Source organism: Mus pahari, chromosome X (genome assembly GCF_900095145.1).
Source record: "Mus pahari chromosome X, PAHARI_EIJ_v1.1, whole genome shotgun sequence".
NCBI classification, from domain to species: domain Eukaryota; kingdom Metazoa; phylum Chordata; class Mammalia; order Rodentia; family Muridae; genus Mus; species Mus pahari.
This window is the reverse complement of record NC_034613.1, coordinates 2,421,955-2,441,284: the sequence shown is the minus strand read 5'-3', so window position 1 is coordinate 2,441,284 and position 19,330 is coordinate 2,421,955. Positions and strand designations below refer to the sequence as shown.

At 46.3% G+C, this 19,330-nt stretch overlaps 1 long non-coding RNA gene and 2 pseudogenes across 2 annotated transcripts; 1 reads left to right on the top strand and 2 right to left on the bottom strand.

The window, feature by feature from the left end:
* Positions 1 to 2,484: 2,484 nt before the first annotated feature.
* On the bottom strand, positions 2,485 to 4,192 carry LOC110313713 (annotated as a pseudogene).
* A 5,435-nt stretch (positions 4,193 to 9,627) lies between these two features.
* LOC110313758 lies at positions 9,628 to 12,256 on the bottom strand (annotated as a pseudogene). Its single transcript, XR_002380125.1, has one exon. The product of XR_002380125.1 is annotated as an F-box/LRR-repeat protein 17 pseudogene (transcript).
* Positions 12,257 to 15,405: 3,149 nt separating this feature from the next.
* On the top strand, positions 15,406 to 18,868 carry LOC115063129. Its single transcript, XR_003843009.1, has 3 exons — positions 15,406 to 15,487; positions 16,081 to 16,143; positions 18,750 to 18,868. It is a non-coding gene; the product is annotated as an uncharacterized LOC115063129 (long non-coding RNA).
* Positions 18,869 to 19,330: the final 462 nt, after the last annotated feature.

The following is a 19,330-nucleotide window of genomic DNA, read 5'->3' as shown; positions in this document are numbered from 1 at the left end:
TAGCTTGAAAAAGCCATGTGGGCTCCAGACGTGTGGCTGATGTGAGCAGAATGAACCATTCAAAGTATCTTCACAGGAACACAGGGCTCAGGGCCACATGCAACACACACACACACACACACACACACACACACACACACACACATCGTCATCATCATCATCATCATCATTATCATCATCATCCAACATCACTATGTAGAGTTCTCTTTTGTTTGACAAGTATGTTGGTTTGTGGCATCCAAATCCAAATGCAGACGGGCATTCACTTTACAGCCTTGGATCTATTCATGTGTGTATACATGTGGACTTTTTTCTTCCTTTTTCCTTTCTCGCCATAATGGTATTGCTGAGTCTATATATGACCATTGAAGAGCAGAGGAAGTCTAGCGAGCCATATCATTCGCCATTACAAGATGGCGCTGACTTCTACTGCCCATCTGATAACAAGTTGTTTGCCACCTTGAGGTGGACATGCGCAGTCCTATACAATAATGACTCAGCACAAGTCCTCTTTGTCCAACCTTATGTTAATGAAGTGATTCCTGCTTTAGCCTATCCTGTGGCAACAGTAAGGCACAGAGCACCCGGGCAGTGAACACTCCAGTATATAGGGTGGCCTTGCTAATCCATTAGGTGTCCCCGTAGCATCATAAAAGGCGTTCCTGAATAAAGTGCTGTTGAGAAGGATCTCAGGTGTCGCAACAAGAAAGAACCAAACTCTTTGGCAGGGGATGTTCATCTCAGGTGCTTCTGTACTCCTTTTTCTGTCAAAGCACAACTGGGTCTCTAAAGCCAGACAACAGTAACCGGACCCCAGGGTCCTGTTGGAGATCACTGTCACCTCCTGCAAGAGGCTCTTTACACAGGCTGTAGTGGAAAGTGAACCTCTGTGGTGGTTTGAAAATGCTTGGCCCAGGGAGTGGCACTGTTAGGAGGTGTGGCCTGGTTGGAGTAGGTGTGTCACTGTGGGTGTGGGCTTTGAGACCTTCCTCCTAGCTGCCTGGAAGATAGACTTTTCCTGGTTGCCTTCAGATGAAGATGTAGAACGCTCAGCTCCTCCCGTACCATGCCTGCCTAGCTGCTGCCATGTTCACACCTTGATGATAATGGACTGAACCTCTGAACCTAAGCCAGCCCCAATGAAATGTTGCCCTTATAAGAGTTGCTTTGGTCATGGTGTCTGTTCACAGCAATGGAAACCCTAACGAAGAAGCTAGGGGCAGGGAGCCCCATGAAAATCACAGATAACCTAGGTGGTCCAGTCTAAGTGGTCAATTTAAAACACAAATGACAGGACTCAAGCCAAAATACTGTGTGAGAGCCAGGCTCTGAGGCTGCCTTGCCCAGGACACACAACTTCCTCAGTCCATCTGCTTACAGAGGACAGGGAGACGGAGACTGCAGACTGTGTTCAGGATGGGCAGGGACCACTGATCATCTGTGGGCACAGACAAAGGGCAAAGATGGAGGAAGTCTCTACTAGTCACCAAACTTACTCCTCCACTCATAGAAGTCCTGGGGCTACCACCGCAGATCTGATCACCCCCTCTCCTCCTAGCCCAACAGTCGCCAGACACTTAAAACCCCAACTTGGGGGAGAGGTACAGAATTCCCTTGTCCAGAATTCCTGCCTGCCTACTGAAAGGGCCCTTGTTTCCAGCAAGCCTTTGTGATTTGTTTGTAAAGGAAAACACAAAGACACAGTATAATCTTCTATACCTGAACTGCAAGGCTAAGGCGGCTGAAGCCTGCTGTGAGAGGCCCCCCCACTACCATGCACAGATGTGTACTTTCCACCTGGGGCTTGTCAGATCAACCTGTCCATCTGTTCTCACTCTCTCACAGGATCAGATCAATGGCAGCTCTGCAGATGCTGGCAGGCACGGTTGACAATCCCCAGGCCCCTGAGGCTTTCCTTCCTCACTCAGGGCCAAGATAAACTGTCTCTGCCAGACTGAGACACCAGGAAGTTCTTTGACAAATTCACTCCAATCCAACGCTGAGAAGCAGCTAGGCTCAGCTCAGCTCAGAGCACAGTCCCAGCTCCCCCCCCTGCTATGGGGGTGGAGGGAGGGGGGCTTTCTAAACACTTGTTTCTTAGCCAAGCAGGTCGGTGAGATACAACTCTGAAGATGACAGGGGCGCAGAATGAGTCACAAAACTAGCTTCTCCGTTGTCTACAACACTGCTTTTGTTGGGAACAGGAGGCATCCATGCCCCAAATCTGTCGTGGAGATGTGGAGAAAAGGGACACAGGAGGGGAAAAATGAAAAGGACAAAGTGGCTGTACCATTTCCAAAAGTCAATTAATTCTTTTCTTGTGGGTGTCCCTGACCCTGGTTGCTTTCAGGCTCCTGAATACAGACAGGACCTGTTCTAGCTCCGGGAGCAGCTGTGCCTTAAAGTTTGGTGAATCCTGTTCATTAATGATGTTTTGGCAGCAGGCAAACAGGCAGATGTTGACAAGTGGGGTTACTCTTGATCTCAAGCCTGCTCCTCAGAGAAGCAGGCAGAGCCCTCTGTCTTCATTAAAGGAGGTCTATGTGACAACTGTCAGAGAAGTTCAGGGACCCATCCAGAGCATCGTCTATGAATGTATTGAATTCTTTAAAGTCATCATCATGGTAGCCTCGGCTTGCACATGCACTTGCATGCACATGCACACTACACCTCAATGCCCAAGTCACCTGGAAAGAATCAATGTCTGCTGGGTGTCTTGTCTTTGCTGTCAGTGGGGATACACAACCATGCTCAGAGCTTGAATCTTTCAGTAGCTCAGCCTTACACACTGAATCCCTATCCAGGAAGGCTCCTGGATCCAGCTCCCTTCAGCTGACCACTGAGCCAGTAGACTCCATTCCAAGGGCTTTAACGGCTGCCCAGCCAGCAGACCCTTCAGACGGCTGAGGGTCAGGGACACTGGGGGTGAGGAAGTGCCTTTCGCTGCTTCTTCTTGGTTCAGACAAAGGGCCTGTGCTCCTTGGGGACCATGAGGCAGACCAGCACCCAGCGGGGGTGGTGGTGGTGGGGATTGCCACCCGAAGGACTACCCTGAGGAGGTGGTAACAGCTACTGTTGTAGTGGAGAAGGTTCATAACTTCCTCATAAGGAGGTAATAGTTTGGCAAAAACCTGAACTAAAATGGCAGCGATGAGTAATTGTGGGCTTCCTGGTAGGCCATCAATTTGATTTCATGCTGTCATTGCTGGGTCTGAAGGCGGTGCCTGGGCTCAGCAGTGGTGGCAGACACAGCAGCAGCTCCGGAAGATGATGATGGTCCACATCAGTCAGAATCCAACACTGTCCCCAAGAGAGTGAGAAAGACTGGACGCCCTGTACTTTCCTCTGCCTATGGAGCAGAGGCAGTAACTGAGAACCTGGGATGTCAAGAACTCCCTAGGCAAGGACTTACACCAGAATTCAGAGCTACAGCACTGAGACTGTCCACTGCAGTGTCCAGTATAGAGTGCCCCTGTCCCTGTCCCTGCCCCTGCCCCTGCCCCTGCCCCTGCCCCTGCCCCTGCCTCTGTTCCTCCACCATGGCACTGTCACCCCCCTCCTTTTCTTCTTCCCTCTGCTTCCTTCTTCCATCAAGAATCTGTTTTCAACAAAAGGAGGAGAAAACAATGAGTTCACGTGTGCCAGGCTGTGTCCAGAAGAAACTGGTGACTTGCACTTATGCACCACCTTTGGCTGTTACATTCTTTCTGTCTGGTCTTCTGTGGTGATCCATGAGCCTTGGGAAGAATTCAAGCAGTATGTCTGTTCTATTCAAGGCTCAGCATTCTACAGTATCTTCCTGTCTACCCCTGGCCAGTTGTGAGACTTTGTGTTAACAATCACACACTACGAAAAGAGGTTTCTCTAATGAGGGTTTATTTATATAACAATAACTCATTAGGAATTGGTTTCATACTATGCCCACTGAGCTGAACAACAGTAAGAGGTTGTTCACTAGAAGTTAGGAGCTACCTAGCCATAGGGTTTTGGTCTAAAAATGGTAACAAATTGGCGTTTTATCTTGTGGTTTTAACTTAAATCCAATCTGAAAGTGGCTGTGTTAACTCACTCACAATGAGTCTTTCTAGTTCCATTCATTTTCCAGTGAATTTCTTCATTTCATTTTGCTTAATTAATATTACATCGTGTACATACAGCACATTTTCATTATCTCTTCCTTGGTTGATAACATCTAGGTTGTTTTTATTTCCTGGTTATTGTGAATAGAACAGCAGAAAATATAAATGAGCAGAGGTTTCTTTATTAGGGTATGGAATTCTTCAGGTGGATGTCCAATAATGGCATACCTGGATCATATCACAGATATATCCTGGGTCATTTGTATTTCAACCTTACACAAAGAACTACAGGAAACTAAGGAATGCTGAACATGGAGAAGTCATGTTTCCCAGGGAAGAACACACCAATTGGTTTTCTAACACCAAATGGTCAGTCTTTAGAATGGATACATTCAAGTAACAATATACAGCAGCTTTTATTTATGTGTTTAAGAATACATATGCATGTGTACACATGCATGCATGCATGTGTGTATCTGAGTGTGTGTGTGTGTGTGTGTGTGTGTATGATTAACTAAAGAAAAGGAGTCCACTAAAATCATGAATAAGACGAGCATGTTCACTCTCCTCCCTCCCATCCAACATATTTGAAGTATTTATTAGAGCACCAAGACAGATAAAAATATTATCTTTTCAATTTCTGTGAACAACTACATTAGAAGTATGATGAAGATGATGTTGAATCTCTAGAATGTTTTTGTCAGGATAGCCATTCACTCACTACTAATCCTACTGATCCATGAGCATGGGAGGTCTTTCTATCCTCTGATGTCTTCTTCAACTTCTTTCTTCAAAAACTTGAAGGTTTTTTATTATACAAGTCTTTCACTTGCTTGAGTAGAGTTATCCCAAGATATTTTATCTGAGACTATTATGAATGGTATTATTCCTTGACAGCTTTCTTGTGTGTTTGTCATGTGTATTGTTTTAGTCAGGGTTTCTATTCCTGCACAAACATCATGACCAAGAAACAGTTTGGGGAGGAAAGGGTTTATTCGGCTTACATTTCCATACTGCTGTTGATCACCCAAGGATGCAGGACTGGAACTCAAGAAGGTCAGAAAGCAGGAGCTGATGCAGAAGCCATGGAGGGATGTTCTTTACTGGCTTGCCTCCACTGGCTTGCTCAGTCCACTCTCTTATAGAACCCAAGACTGCCAGCCCAGAGATGGCACCACCCACAAGGGGCCCTCCCCACTTGATCACTAATTGAGAAAATGTCTTACAGCTGGATCTCATGGAGACACTTCCCCAACTGAAGCTCCTTTCTCTGTGATAACTCCAGCTGTGTCAAGTTGACACAAAGCTATCCAGTACATGTATATAGGAAAGCTACTGATCTTTGTGTGTTAATTTTGTATCCTGTTATTTTGCTGAATGTGTTTATCAGCTATAGGAGTTTTCTGCTGGACTTTTTAGGGATTCTTATGTATAGAATCATCTTCTGAAAATAAAGACATTTTGACTTCTTCCTGTCTTATTTGCATCCCCTTTATCACCGTCACTTGTCTTACTGCTCTGGTCAATACTTAAAGTGTTATGTTCAATGGAGGGAGGAGAGGTAACATCCTCATTTTGTTCCTGATTTTAGTGGCCTCTTTTCTTCTTATTTCTTTAATGGATTTAAATAGGTTTACATATATGTGTGTATGTATACATATATGTACACACTCATATACACATATTCCTAGATACACAAATGTTACCTGCTCAGTCTGGATAATGATACTTGTATGTATATTTTCAGATCTGACCACTTGGTATTGTGTAGCCAATGGTGTGTTGTTCCCTGGGGAAGACTGCTTCTCTTACTCTCAGCATTCTTTAGTTGCCTGTAGTTCTTTATGCAGAACTGATATTTCCCAAGCTTTCTTCCTTCCACATTAGCATGTCTATAGGTGTCATCTTTGTTCAGCTCATGTTTAGACAACCATGTAGGTGAACCTTCATGTATAGACTTTCTGGAATTTCTAGGAGACACAATCTCACAACAAACTCCCTGTTCCTCAGGCTCTTATGATCAACACACACACACACACACACACACACACACACACACACACACACTTCTATAATGATCTCAGAACCTAGCAATTGGGATTGGGCTCCAAGATCCACAACTTCATTGAGCTGTTGGCCAGGTTTTTAATAATGGGAATGATTGTCCTTCTTGTTGAGCAGGTCACATCCAATTAGAGCACTTTCGGCTACCATCGAGATCTGTATGTCACTGTTGAACTCCTATAGTTATTGTGCTGTGCTGATCATTACTGTGGTTCATAGGCACCATAGCTGGGTAGGACTATTGCTTGCTTCCGTCTGGGAGTTTGCATGGTACATTCTTGTACCATGAAAGTTAGTCCTTGGGGAGAAGGCATTCAGCTCAGTTTTAGCTCAAGGGCTTCTGAGCCCTGCATCTGAAGTACAGGTAATCTTCTGGTGCTGGTGTGAGAGCAGGGAGTGAAGGAACCTGGGGAAATACCTTGCAGTGCTCTGGGAATCTACTAGATAACTCTGGCCAACACCTCTAAAGAGAACTCATGCCTGGTGTTGGGAAGGTTTTGGTAGAAAATCTTTGACTCTTGGAAGGAGCATTTTCAGCCCCGATGGGATATTTTACTTTAAATTATATATGTATCTTTATATACCAATGTGTTTTATAGGTAGCTAACTAATGGTTTGATTCCTTATGACTTTTCAGACATCCTTACTGTTATTTGACCCTGACCCTTCTGTCTCCAGTTTTGCTGAAGATGCTGGGTTTTTTTTTTTTTTCTGACATCTTTGTCAAAATTTAAATGGCTGAAATTAGGGGTCTTGTATTTGAGTCTTTGATTTTGTGTTTCACATCTGTTTTTCTTCCTGTGGCTCTGTAAAATCTTGAGAGATAGAATGGTACTCCCTATAGCACTGTCCTTTTTTGGCCATCTAGATATTTTATAGTTCTGTAAGAATTTTGGATAATTGTTTTCTGGGAAGAGTGAGATGGAGACTTGGAATGACATTGCATTGAAATTATAAACAGCTTTTGGTAACATCATCATTTTCACAATATTAATCCCACCAGTCCATGTGCAATGGGATGTGCTTCCATTTTCCAGTATCTTTCTCTCTTTTTGCACAGGTTTAAAGTTTTCATTGTAAAGGGATTCTTGGTTAGATTTACTTCTAGATGTTTTATTTTCTTTGAGGCTATTGTGAATGAGAGTGTGTCTGTGATCTCTTTCTACATGTTTGTTGGTGGTTGTCTTAGTTAGGGTTTTACTGCTGTGAACAGACACCATGACCAAAGCAAATCTCATAAGGATAACATTTATTTGGGGCCTACTCACAGGTTCAGAGGTTCAGTCCATTATCATCAAGGCAGGAACATTGCCGAATCCAGGCTGGCATGGTGCAGGAGGAGCTGAGAGTTCTACATCTTCATCTGAAGGCTGCTAGCAGAATACTGACTTCCAGGCAGCTATGGTGAGGGTCTTAAGCTCACTCCCACAGTGACACACCTACTCCAACAAGGCCACACCTCCTAACAGTGCCACTCCCAGAGCCAAGCATATACAAACCATCACAGTGGTGTATAGAAAAGCTATTGATTTGTGCAAGTTCATTCTGTATCCTGCCAAATTAATGAATTTGTGCATGGTTTCTAGAAGTTTTCTGGTAGAGTTTTTAAATCTCTTATATATAATACCATGTCACCTGCACATAGAGACAGTCTGACTTCTTCACTTCCTATTGATATCCTTTTTATTTCCATCTCTTGCCTTATTGCTCCAGTTAGTGCTTTGACCACAGTATTGAAAGGGAGTGGGCATAGTGGACACTCCTCTCTTATACAGGATGTTAGTGTGATTGCTTCAAGTTTTTCCTCTATTTAGGACGATGTTGGTTGTAGGTATCTCATATTTAGCTCTTACTATGTTGAGGCATGTTTCCTCTAGTTCTATTTTATCCAGGACTTTTATCAAGAGAGCATGTTGGATTTTGTCAAAGGCTTTTCTGCCATTTATTGAGATGATCATGTGATTTTTGCTTTTATCTCCGCTTATATGGTTTATTACATTTATGGCTTGAATTTCAGGGATAAAGCCAATATTATCATAGTAATCATTTTTATGTATGTGTGTATTCTGCTTGCAAGTATTTTATTAGGCATTTGGAATTTATAGCTATCAGGGTTATTGGCCTATAGTATTCTTTTTAAATTGTGTCTTTACCTGGTTTGGTTTTAGGCTGATACTGGCTTCACACAATGTCTTTACGCTTCTCTCTCCATCTCCCTCTCTCCCTCTCTCCCTCCCCCTCTCCATCTCCCTCTCCCTCTCTTCTTCTCCCTCTCCCTCTCTTCTTCTCCCTCTCCATCTCTCCCTCTCCATCTCTCCCTCTCCATCTCTCCCTCTCCCTCTCTCCCTCTCCATCTCTCTCTCCCTCTCTTCTTCTCCCTCTCCCTCTCTCCCTCTCCATCTCTCCCTCTCCCTCTCCATCTCTCCCTCTCCATCTCTCCCTCTCCCCCTCCCTCTCTATCTCTCCCTCTCCATCTCCCTCTCTTCTTCTCCCTCTCCCTCTCTCCCTCCCACTCCCACTCCTGCTCCCTCCCTCCCTCTCTTTCTCCCTCTCTCTCCCTCCCTGTCCTTCTCCTTCTCCCTCTCTCTCCCTCCCTCTCTCCCCCCCACGTCTGTTATTTGTTTACTTATTTACTTCTTTATGTATTTGCATGTTTGTTTGTTTCAAAGCTTAAGACAGATTACCTAGAGATCTCCTTTGAAAACCTGAGAATCCACCTGAGCCTGGGCATTTTTTTTTAAAACTTGAAGCCTTTTCATTACTATTTCAATCTCATTTGCTAGGGTCTGTTTAGGTTGTTTTCTTCTTTCTTTAATTTTGGTAATTTGGCTGAATCTAGAATTCATCCATTTTTTTTTAGGATTTTCAACTTAATGAATTACTGGTTTTTAAAGTATTCCATTTTATATTATTCTGAACTTCTTTATTAGTGTTTGTTGTGATTTTTCCCAGCTCAATCCTGATTCTGTTCATTTGGGTACTGCCTTTCTTTTGTTTAGTTGGGTCAACAGCCTGCCAATGTTGTCTATTTCCTCAGAGCCCTAGCTCTTATATTTCTTGATTCTGTGTATTCTTTTCTATTTTATTGATTCCTGCTCTGGTTTTTATTACTTCTTGCTGTTTTGGACTTGGTTTGTTTTTGTTTGTCCAACTTTTTAGTTGTATCATAAGTCATTTATTTGTGCTCTTTCTGATAGTTCTGTTGATGTTTTATTTATTTATCTATGTAAGTGGTTTTCAACCTTTCTGATGGTGCAACCCTTTAATATGGTTCCTCATGTTGTGGTGACCCCTGCAACTATAAAATTAATTTCATTGCTACTTCATAAATGTAATGTTGGTAGTATTATGAATTGTAAATATCTGTTTTCCAGTGATATAAGGACTCAAGACTTTGCCCTAAAATTCATCCCCTGAACACATGAAGTAATATTTCCCCCAGCAAATACAACTCCATAAATCATTAGATTATAACACAACGAAATGGGGAACTTATTTAGTTTTTTGCTGTATTTTTTTCACAAGAACATCAATGTCACAGTAAAACAGATTCATACACACAATTACACATATGTTAAAAGTCTACTCAGATAAGGTACAGTGATGTGACAGTAACATTTACAATTCATTGGCAGTTAATTCAGTAACAAGAAAAGTAGCCACATTCTCCTGAAGATTCTTTCTGGCTAGTGTTATTTAAATATCATCCACACCGAAAACTCAAGTTCTCATTTTATAACCTCCAGAAAAATGTGTGGGAACAAAGACAAGAAACAAGGGGAAGGGGAGTTAATAACTTAACACAAACTGCCACAAAGTTTGTTTCTAGCGCTGACAAAGCAGGACATTTTACTTAGTAACTGACAGTGACATAAAATTCCCACCAGGCACTTCACTTCTTCATTCACCCAACCCCCTACATAAAAGACTTCCAACTTCTGGTAATCCATTGCACATGAAGAAAGGTAAGGACATAGGAAGGAGGAACAACAGCATAAACAACAGAGTTGGTTTGTTTTTCAAGTCAAGCTGGCTGAAAGTCCCTAGTTCAAGTCCCAGATTTGCTCTTTAGTTTATGGGTGTGACCTTGAACCAGTCATGCAACCACGATTTCCTCTTCTTCCTGGCTCACTGGTGTAAGTCATCTGTCCCCAAAACACTGGAATGTCAGTTTCTTTGTGAATACAATAAATATTAACAGGACTTATGTCACAGCATCAAATGGAGGAACCCATGAGATGTATAAAGCGCTGGTACAGTGACTGATCATGGTACATGCTTAATTGTAAGTTATTGGCACTAACTAGCAGCGACCAAACCTGAAAACAGTTTGAAAACTTTTCAAACGTCGGTATGTAAAGCTGTTACCCACCAAATAGAAATTGCTCAAGTATGCATATATTTATTCCACAGAAATCTAATAGTTTCTATATCGGGATTTGCTAATGCAATAAATGAATCCTGAATTGTGAAAACGGACCTAATCTACTACAAGGCATTCAGCAGACTCCAAGCTTTTCTACTTCAAAACAGGCCTTAAGCACGGGGCGACTGGCTGCCCAGTCTCCCCTTCAAGCGACCCCGGGCTGTCAGGGAATCAGGGAATCCCACTCCTCCTTGCACAGAGGGAGGACAGAGACAGCCTCGGGAAGGGGGGCGGGGGGCGGCGTTGGGGAAAAACTCGCAACCCTGGACCTAGTCATCCAGATCCACCTCCAGCACGATGGACCCTGGCAGCTGGTTGATGTCTAGGGGTTCAGGGGGCGAATCCCTAAGGAATTCGCAGGGATCGGGGAGCCTCGGACAGTCCGCGTTGCGGCTTTCAGCCTGATGCTGGGCGGACCACGCGGTGATGCTTCCAGCCCGGAGAGTGTCGCCGGTGGCTTCAATGAAGGAACACTCGGAGGCAGGAGAGGTGGGCCTGGAGCTGATCACTGGCAGGGGCTGCTCTGGGGCCTGGCAGTAGCCAGCATCCAGTGGCTGCAGCAGCAAGCCACCTCCCCCAACAGGTCCTCCGCCGCCGCCGCCGCCACCGCTGCCGCCGCCGCCACCGCCGCCGCAGCGTGGCTGGCTGCAGTAGGTGTAGTCGGGCAGCTCGTCGTCCTTCCAGTTGCACACTAGGTCGGGGGCCAAGGGATGCTCCGTCTGTGGCGGCAGCCCCTGGAAGAGCTGTACGGCAGCCGGCGGCCCCAGGAAGCGCAGCGGCCCCATGCTGGCCACGAAGAGGCTCCGGCCCTGCTGCTCCCAGGCGGCGGCGGCGGCCAGCCCCAGCTCCTTGCAACGGGTGGCGGGCGACGAGGCCGAGGAGGCGGCGGCGGCGGCGGCCGACGACAGCAGGAAGCGGCGGGCCGCGGCGGCGCAGTCTTCGGCCGCCAGGGCCGCGTAGCGCGGCTCTAGGTGCTGCAAGGGGGCGGTGGCGTAGGCCCCGTCCCGCGGCAGCGGCGGCGACAGCGGCGGCTCCTCCTCTGGGCCGGCGGGGGCGGGCCCGCTGGGGCTGTGCACGATGAAGCAGAGCATGCAGGGCCCGCGGAAGAAGCAGTCCCGGTTGCGGGCCGCCGCCGCCGCGGGCTGTGGGGACGACTTGGTCGGCGTCCGGCCCGGCAGCCTGATGAGAGGGCGCCGGCGGCGACACCAGCTGCAGCAACGAGGCTTCTTCTGGCTCGCACGGTTCCGAGGCTCCTTCGAGAGAAGGTGGCCCATAAAGACGGCCCTAGGAGGGCGAGCCGGAGAGAATGGGAGGGAGGCCCGCGAGGCAGGCTCCGATGGCCTGGCAGGCCGCTGGCAGACCGGGCCCTGTGCCCCGCCGCGAGCCGCTCCGCGCTGCGCACCTGGCCGCCTCGACGGCCCGGTAGGCGACAGCCGCTGGGTACCTAGGCTGGCCGCAGGCGGGCTACATACTTCGGGCCCGGAAGCCTGGAGAAAGCTGAGCCCGAGCTCGGGGGGGTGTGGGGGGGGACTCGAGGGAGGAAGCGAGTCGGGTCGCTAGGCCTCTCGGTCCGCTCAGGCAGCGCGCTGGTGGGGGCAGTGGCCGTCCTGCTCAGACCACTTTATCTGCAGCTCCGCCAACAGCGCGTGTGCCTGCGACACAACAGGAGCCGCAGGAGCACACCACCCACTCCAAGAGGGGGCGGAGCCGGCCTTGGGGGCGCGCCGGAGGGGGGGAGGAGGGAGGGGGGAGGAAGGAGGGGGGGGGGGGGGGGGGGGAGCTGCTTGTGGACGTTGTACATCGTGGTGCGCACTAGGCTCCGCACCACGATGTACAACGTCGCTGGGATTAAAGGTGTGCGCCATCACTGCCCAGCTGCATTCCTTGTAGTACGTTATAACAGTAACACAAACGTCTGCTTCTCACAACAGACTTCTCTCAAGTTCACAAATGAGCCACCCCAAGGTGTCCGGGCAGGCCTGAAAAGGACATTCGCTGGGATCAACCAAGACCTTCTGGACATCAGCAACTTACCCATGTGGAAGCCCATGCTCTACACGGTGGCATTTCTGCACTCCACCGTGCAGGTAACCTGAGAAGCACGGTTCACTGCTAGGAGGCGCCAATGAGTTGATGTGGCCACTGAGGGAGAGAGCTCCTGGCATTTCGCCCCCTACTGGCTTAGTACATTTTTGTTACAGATTTCACCTGTAGCCCTACCATTCGTATGTGAACTTTGGGGTACAGAGACCTTGTGCTGATTCACTCTCCGTGGTCACAGCACTGGAAGGCTAGTCGCAGCACCATAGCCATTTTTTTTCCTTGCTGTGAGAATCCCTGAGACAAACAGTCGAAGGGGGAGGTGTTTATCTTGGCTCCCAGTTGCAGATGGTTCTGTCACTTGGCATCAAGACAAAGAAGACACAGGAACATGTGACAGAGGTTAATCACCCTATGGTGGCCAGGAGACAAATCGAGAAAATGCTCCCATGGGCCAGACACCTCTCAAATTCTCTACCCTCAAGCGCCAACGTCCAACAACCCAGCCTCAAAGTTTGCACCACCTCCAAAAATGCCACTGCCAAAAGGAGACTCAGCCTTCAACACATGAGCGGGGGCAGGGGTGGGGGCGGGGGCGGAGGGCCTAAAAACTAGCGGAAAATACAAACATGGGATAACAGCGAGGGGGCGGAGCCGGCCGTGGGCGCGCGCCGGAGGGGGGGAGGAGGGAGGGGGGAGGAAGGAGGGGTGGGGGCGGGGGCGGAGGGGGGGGCAGAGGGATGGCTCACCTGCTTGGGTTGCCAGCCCGACAAAAGGCTAGCTAGTGGCCCGCCCCCCTGCTCAGAGGTTCCTTGGGGGCCTGAAGCCCAAGCCTCTCTTCTGAGCTGGACCTTTTTTTCTCCTTTTTTTCAAATGTAGGCACTGAGAGCGATCAGTTTTCATCCTAGGACTACTTGCACACTGTATCTCAGAGGTTTCGTGTTGTGTTTTCCTCTAGTTCCCGGAAATGTTCTGTTTCTCTTTGGGATTTCTTCTTTGGCCCATTCACCATTTGGTCATGTGTTGGTTAATCTCCAGGAGTTTGTGGATTTCCTGGAGATTTGTCTGCTGACAGTTTGAAGTTGTGGTGCATTATGATCAGAGAGGATGCTCGGTGTCATTTTAATCTTCCTGAGATAGAGCTTTGTTTTGTATCCCAGGATGTGCTCTGTTTTGGAGACCCATCCCTGTGCTGCTGAGTAGAAGGCCCTTTGGTGTTTGTGTGGAATATTCTGTAGGTATCTCCTAAGTCCATTTGATGGATGATAACCATCTAATTCTCAGGGTTCTGTCTGCTGTCTGTCCAGGTGACTTGTCTATTGGAGAAATTGGGACAAACTGGGACATTGTACTCACATAGAATTAACAGGTTGGTGTCAGACTGTGTCTTTCAGTCCGCTAGTACATTTTCAAATGAAATTGGGTGAGCCCGTGTTTGGTGCGTATATGTTTAGGATAGTAATGTCTTGCTTAATTGTTCTCTTGGTTAGAATTAAGTGTCCTTCTTTATCGCTCCTCATTAACTTGGAAGTCTAGTTTGACACGTATTGGAACAGCAATGCCAGCTGCTGCCTTGTCCCCTGTCTCGTTTGACTGGAGTTTCTTTACCCATCCTGTTACTCTAAGGCAGTGTCTAGTGTCTATCTTTAAAACTGAAAATGTGTTTCTTGTAGGCAACAGGTAGATGGATTTTGTTTCTTGATCCATTAAGCCAGCATGTTGCTTAATTGGAGAAGTGAGGTCATCGATATTTAAAGTTAATATTTAAAAGTCTGTGCTGACTGGAGCCATTATGTTGTTGATTTTTGGTGGTATTGTGTTCTTGGTACTTTGTGCTTTTGTGGTGATGGCTTTGTTTTTCTTTCAACAGTCTCTTAGCTACGCTCATTTCTCTCTGCAGCCTGACATACAGCTTCCTGTATTTTCTTTGGGTGTTGTTTGTGGGATATAAAAATGTCAGGCTGTGTATAGCATGGGGAATTTTTCTTTCTTTCAGCTACAGCAAATAGTTTCCCTGGACAAATTAGTCTAGGCTGTCATTGTGTGGACTTTTTTTTTTAGCACTTTTACTGCATTGTTCCAAGATCTTCTGGCTTTCCAAGTTTCCACTGAGAAATCCTTTCTTATTCTAATAAGTTTTCCTTTTGAGTGAATTGCTACCTTTCTTTTGCAGCTTTCAATACACTTCCCTTGTTCTGCATCCTTAGTATTTTAACTCACATACGCTATGAGTATTTCTGGTCTGGTCTATCTGGTGCTTCTTCTATTTGTATGGGTGCGTCTTTCCTTAGTTTGGGGACTTGTTCTATGATGCAGATGTGATTGAAAGAGGGAGCCACATTCCAGACCCACCAAGCAGAACTGACAAGCTTTGGCCACATGGTTCTGGCTTTAGAGTCAAGGATACGAGAAAGGAGTTATGGAATCTCCCTCCGTGGCTATGGAAAGCCACTGAGGCCAGGCTTGTCTCAGGGGTGTCCCTGCATGGAGGCCATGGCAGATGAGCCATTGCATGCTGTGAAGGTGAAGCCTGGATTGGGTTGGAGATGCCAAATCAAAAAGATGAACACACACACACACACACACACACACGCACACAGAGAGAGAGAGAGAGAGAGAGAGAGAGAGAGAGAGAGAGAGAGAAGTGTGTTGCAGTCAACAAAGCTGAAAGGAGTTGGAGGTCTAAAGAGTGCTTTGACATCGGACATAGAGATGCAGAATTTGGTATCTGACCTGTTGCTTTTTGGTTTTCATTTGGTCCAGTCTTTCCTCACTATGCTCCCTTTCCTCCCTTTTAGAATGGTAGACAGAGATCTCTACATGAAAAAGAGTGGCAGAAGGAGGGCTGGAAGACAGATGTGGGAAATGCGCTCCTGTGGTAAGTAGAGTCAGTAGCATTTCCCTCTCTGGAAAGGTTGCAGGGATGGGTGGATTTGGCAGTATGAGTCTAATGTCTCTGACTAGAGAAGGGACTATGTGTGCTTAGGAGGATGGGTCCAGTGGGTAGGGTAGATGAAGTTGGCAGAGTAACTCTAGGCTTTGACTGTGTATGGGCAACGGAGGGGCTCAGTTGAGGCAAGGTCAGGCAGGGGTAGATGGAGTTAACAGGACAAACCTGAGCTCTGTTCTTGCATGGGAACAAGAGCACACACACAGGACACATCTGCTGAGATCTTTAATGAACTGCCATATTTCCTATGCAGATGGCCATGCCACTATAAAAAAAAAAGATCTAGTTCCTTTTATGTATATGAATGATTTACCTACATGTTATATATGTGTACCATGTGTGTGCAGAGCCAGTAGAGGAAATTACAACTTTAGAAGTAGAGTTAAATACCAGGTGAGCTGCCATGTGAGTTCTGGAAACCAAATCCAGGTCCTTTGTAAGAGCAGTGTGTACCCTGAACCACAGAACCATCTCTTCATCCACTGATCTTGTCACTTTTAACAGTAGTATTATTTTTGTAGTCTTAGGGATCTGTCCCAGGACCTGACCCATGCTAAGAAAAGATTCTGACACCATGGAAGGAGGTATGCTGCTGCTGTTCTACTATAGTTTGTTGTGACATATATCCATGCACATAATATGTTTTAGCCATGACTATGTCCCATCACTATGTTGTACCCCTCCTGATCCCCGTGACTTTCTCAACTCATCTTCTTCCTATTTTCACGGATTTGGGACTTTTTTTTTTCTTCGAGACATGGATTCTCTGTATAGCTCTGGCTGTCCTGGAACTCACTTTGTAGATCAGGCTGGCCTCGACCTCAGAAATCCGCCTGCCTCTGCCTCCCAAGTGCTGGGATTAAAGGCGTGCGCCACCACTGGGGACTTTTTGTTTCTTTGGTTTTGTCTTGTTTTTGTCAACCTATAACTTTAATTAAGGTTACCTCGAGGAGCATGCATGGCTGGGGGGGGGGGAGTGTGATTTAACAGATCCCCACCTGCCCAACTATTTTCATCACCATCACTACCAAGTGCCCTGTTTTGTTTCCTCCCACTACTCCTGATCCCAATACTGAGGTAGAACCTACCCAACCCCAGTGTCTTAGGGTTTTTCTGCTATCTCTGGAACACAGCTTCTTCGTGTTCTCAGAAAAGACTTCCCAGAAGATTTCACCTCAGTGATGCTGGTCTCTTCTTAATCGCCACTAATTTCTTAGCTCCAGCTAACCAGCATCAATTGTCGCAGTAGTCCTTTCTATTTTCCACTCTAAAGCCAGAGTCACATGGCCGAAGCTGCCGAGTTTTCCTGCTTGCAGGAGCTGGAACATGCCCCCCTTGTTCTATTCCATTATCACCAGCTTTCTGCTTTCCACCCGCTCTCTGCCTAAGTTTGGCTGTCTTGGATCTTGTTCTATACATTGACCTTGAATTCAGAGCTCTGCATGCCTGTCTCCAAGGATTGAAGGTGTGTACCACAATGCCTGGATCTAAATGTAGCTGGNTAGGATCTTGCCCCAAGGCCCCACTCCTTAATCTGCTCTCTTCTAAAACATGGGATTCAGCTCCATTCTACTTCCTGGTGCCCCTTTCATTAGACTCTTGAACCATATGTTTTCTTTCTTTCCTTTCACCACTTGCTCCTTTTCATTAAAATGCTCTTTATAAGAGAGAACTTCAGTAACCACACAACAGAATCTACACCAGGCTGTTTTGAGACTTCCTATTTCAAAGCAATTAATCTCAATTTCTTCACCTTAGTGGCAGGACAGACTCTTTGGACAGTGGCAAAAAGCAGCCACATTCTTCACCAAAATACCACAGGAAGAGTCTCTGAGCCACATACTGAAGTTCTTCTCCACTGAAACCTCTTGGGCCCAGTCTGAACAGTTCAAGTCACTCACAGCAACAAGGTCTTCTATATTCCTACTAGGATGGCCCATTAAGCCCCACTTAAAGCATTCCACTGCTCTCCAAATCCAAAGTCCCAAAATCTACATTCTTCCAAACAAAACATGGTCAGGCCTATCACAGCAATACCCTACTCCCAGTATCAACTTCCATCTTAGGGTTTTACTGCTGTGAACAGGCACCATGACCAAGGCAACTCTTAAAAGGACAACACTTAATTGGGGCTGGCTTACAGGTTCAGAGGTTCAGTCTATTATCATCGAGGTGGGAACATGGCAGCATTCAGGCTGGCATGGTGCAGGCAGAGCTAAGAGCTCTACATCTTCATCTGGAGACTGCTAACAAAATATTGGCTTCCAGACAGCTAGGATGAGAGTCTTAAAACCCATGCCCACAGTGACACACCTACTCCAACAGGGTCACACTAACTCCAACAGAGCCACCCACACCTTCTAATAGTGCCACTCCCTGTGCTGAGCACATACAAACCATCACACCCAGGTAGTCTCGTCTATCTTCAGGATGTGTTGGTCAACACATGGTTTACATTTGTTTCCTGTAGGGGCATTGCTAAGGGATTGGTACCTTGGAAGTGGCTCCACAACAGAAGTAAATTTCCCTCATCCTCTGAAGACATTAATTACCTAGAGATCCTTCTTAGGAAGGAGTAGGATTTCATAAGCCCTTCGCCCTACCAACTATTAACTTTCTACCAATCCTCGGGAATGGGGGAGAGGCTCATAAGCATTCTACCCTCTCTGTGACTGGTTATGAAGGCCCAGTCTTCTGCAGGTAATAACAGCTGCTGAGACTTCAGGCATGCAAATGCTATGGCATGTCCTAGAGACTTGAGTCCACACCACTCCACCCTCTCTTCTACCTCTTACATTCTTTCTTTACTTGCTTCTATGGAGCTGCCTAGCCCATGGAGGAGATAATATGCATGCCTCGTTTAAGGCTGTGAATTCCACAGTCACATATTCTCATCACTTTGGCCAGTTAAGAATCTCTGCAGTAACTGCTATCAGACACTTCTCTGGCCAAATCCAATAGCAGCACTAACTTATGGGCATAAAAATGAATAATTAGAACAAGTTTGGCCTTCTACCCAAGTTTGTCATTGTAGTATGTTAAAATACACAAAAGTGAACACCAAAATCAGTCCATGGGTCCTTTTCCTGATTGTTGTCATCATCAGTGAATTTGGAGTTTGGATCCCAATCATAATGTTTACTGTTACCACCATCTCTTCTTGACATTTGGCCCTTCTTGCCACAATTAGGATGCTGTATATTTGCTGATAACTAATGGACACTGCTAAACCTGCTAAGCTTCAGGGATGATGCAAAAGTGCACAAATAGCTTCTCACTACAAGAATTATCCAGGCCACACCAGCTATAATCCGGAGCTTCAGAAATTCTGTCTTGGAAGTAAGTACATCCATATATGTACTCCACTAATACGTGAATTTATGCAAGCTGAACTATTTAGGATGATGTAGCAGAGCAGGGAACTTTTAAATTTCACCTGTTAACATTCCCTGTAATAGCTCTAATGATTCCTTTGTTTCTTGAAATATTTGCACTCTATTCATTGTGTTCAGTCTCATTCCAAGCGACACTAAACTTTGTGTCATTGTCAGACCTACTGGCTGCTTCCTAAAGCTATTTTGCTCATTGAGCTGGGTAAAAGTGGTGACTTAGTACAGTGTCTTCTCCACTCTAGGAGACTCTCAAGGAGTTTCTGTGGAACGGGGCTGGTCCAGACACTCTTAGAGTGAGAAGTGAAGAGCATCAGGGTGAAGCATCTGAAGATAAGAGGAAGGAAGATCCCAATTTACCAGGCTCTACACTTAAAACAAC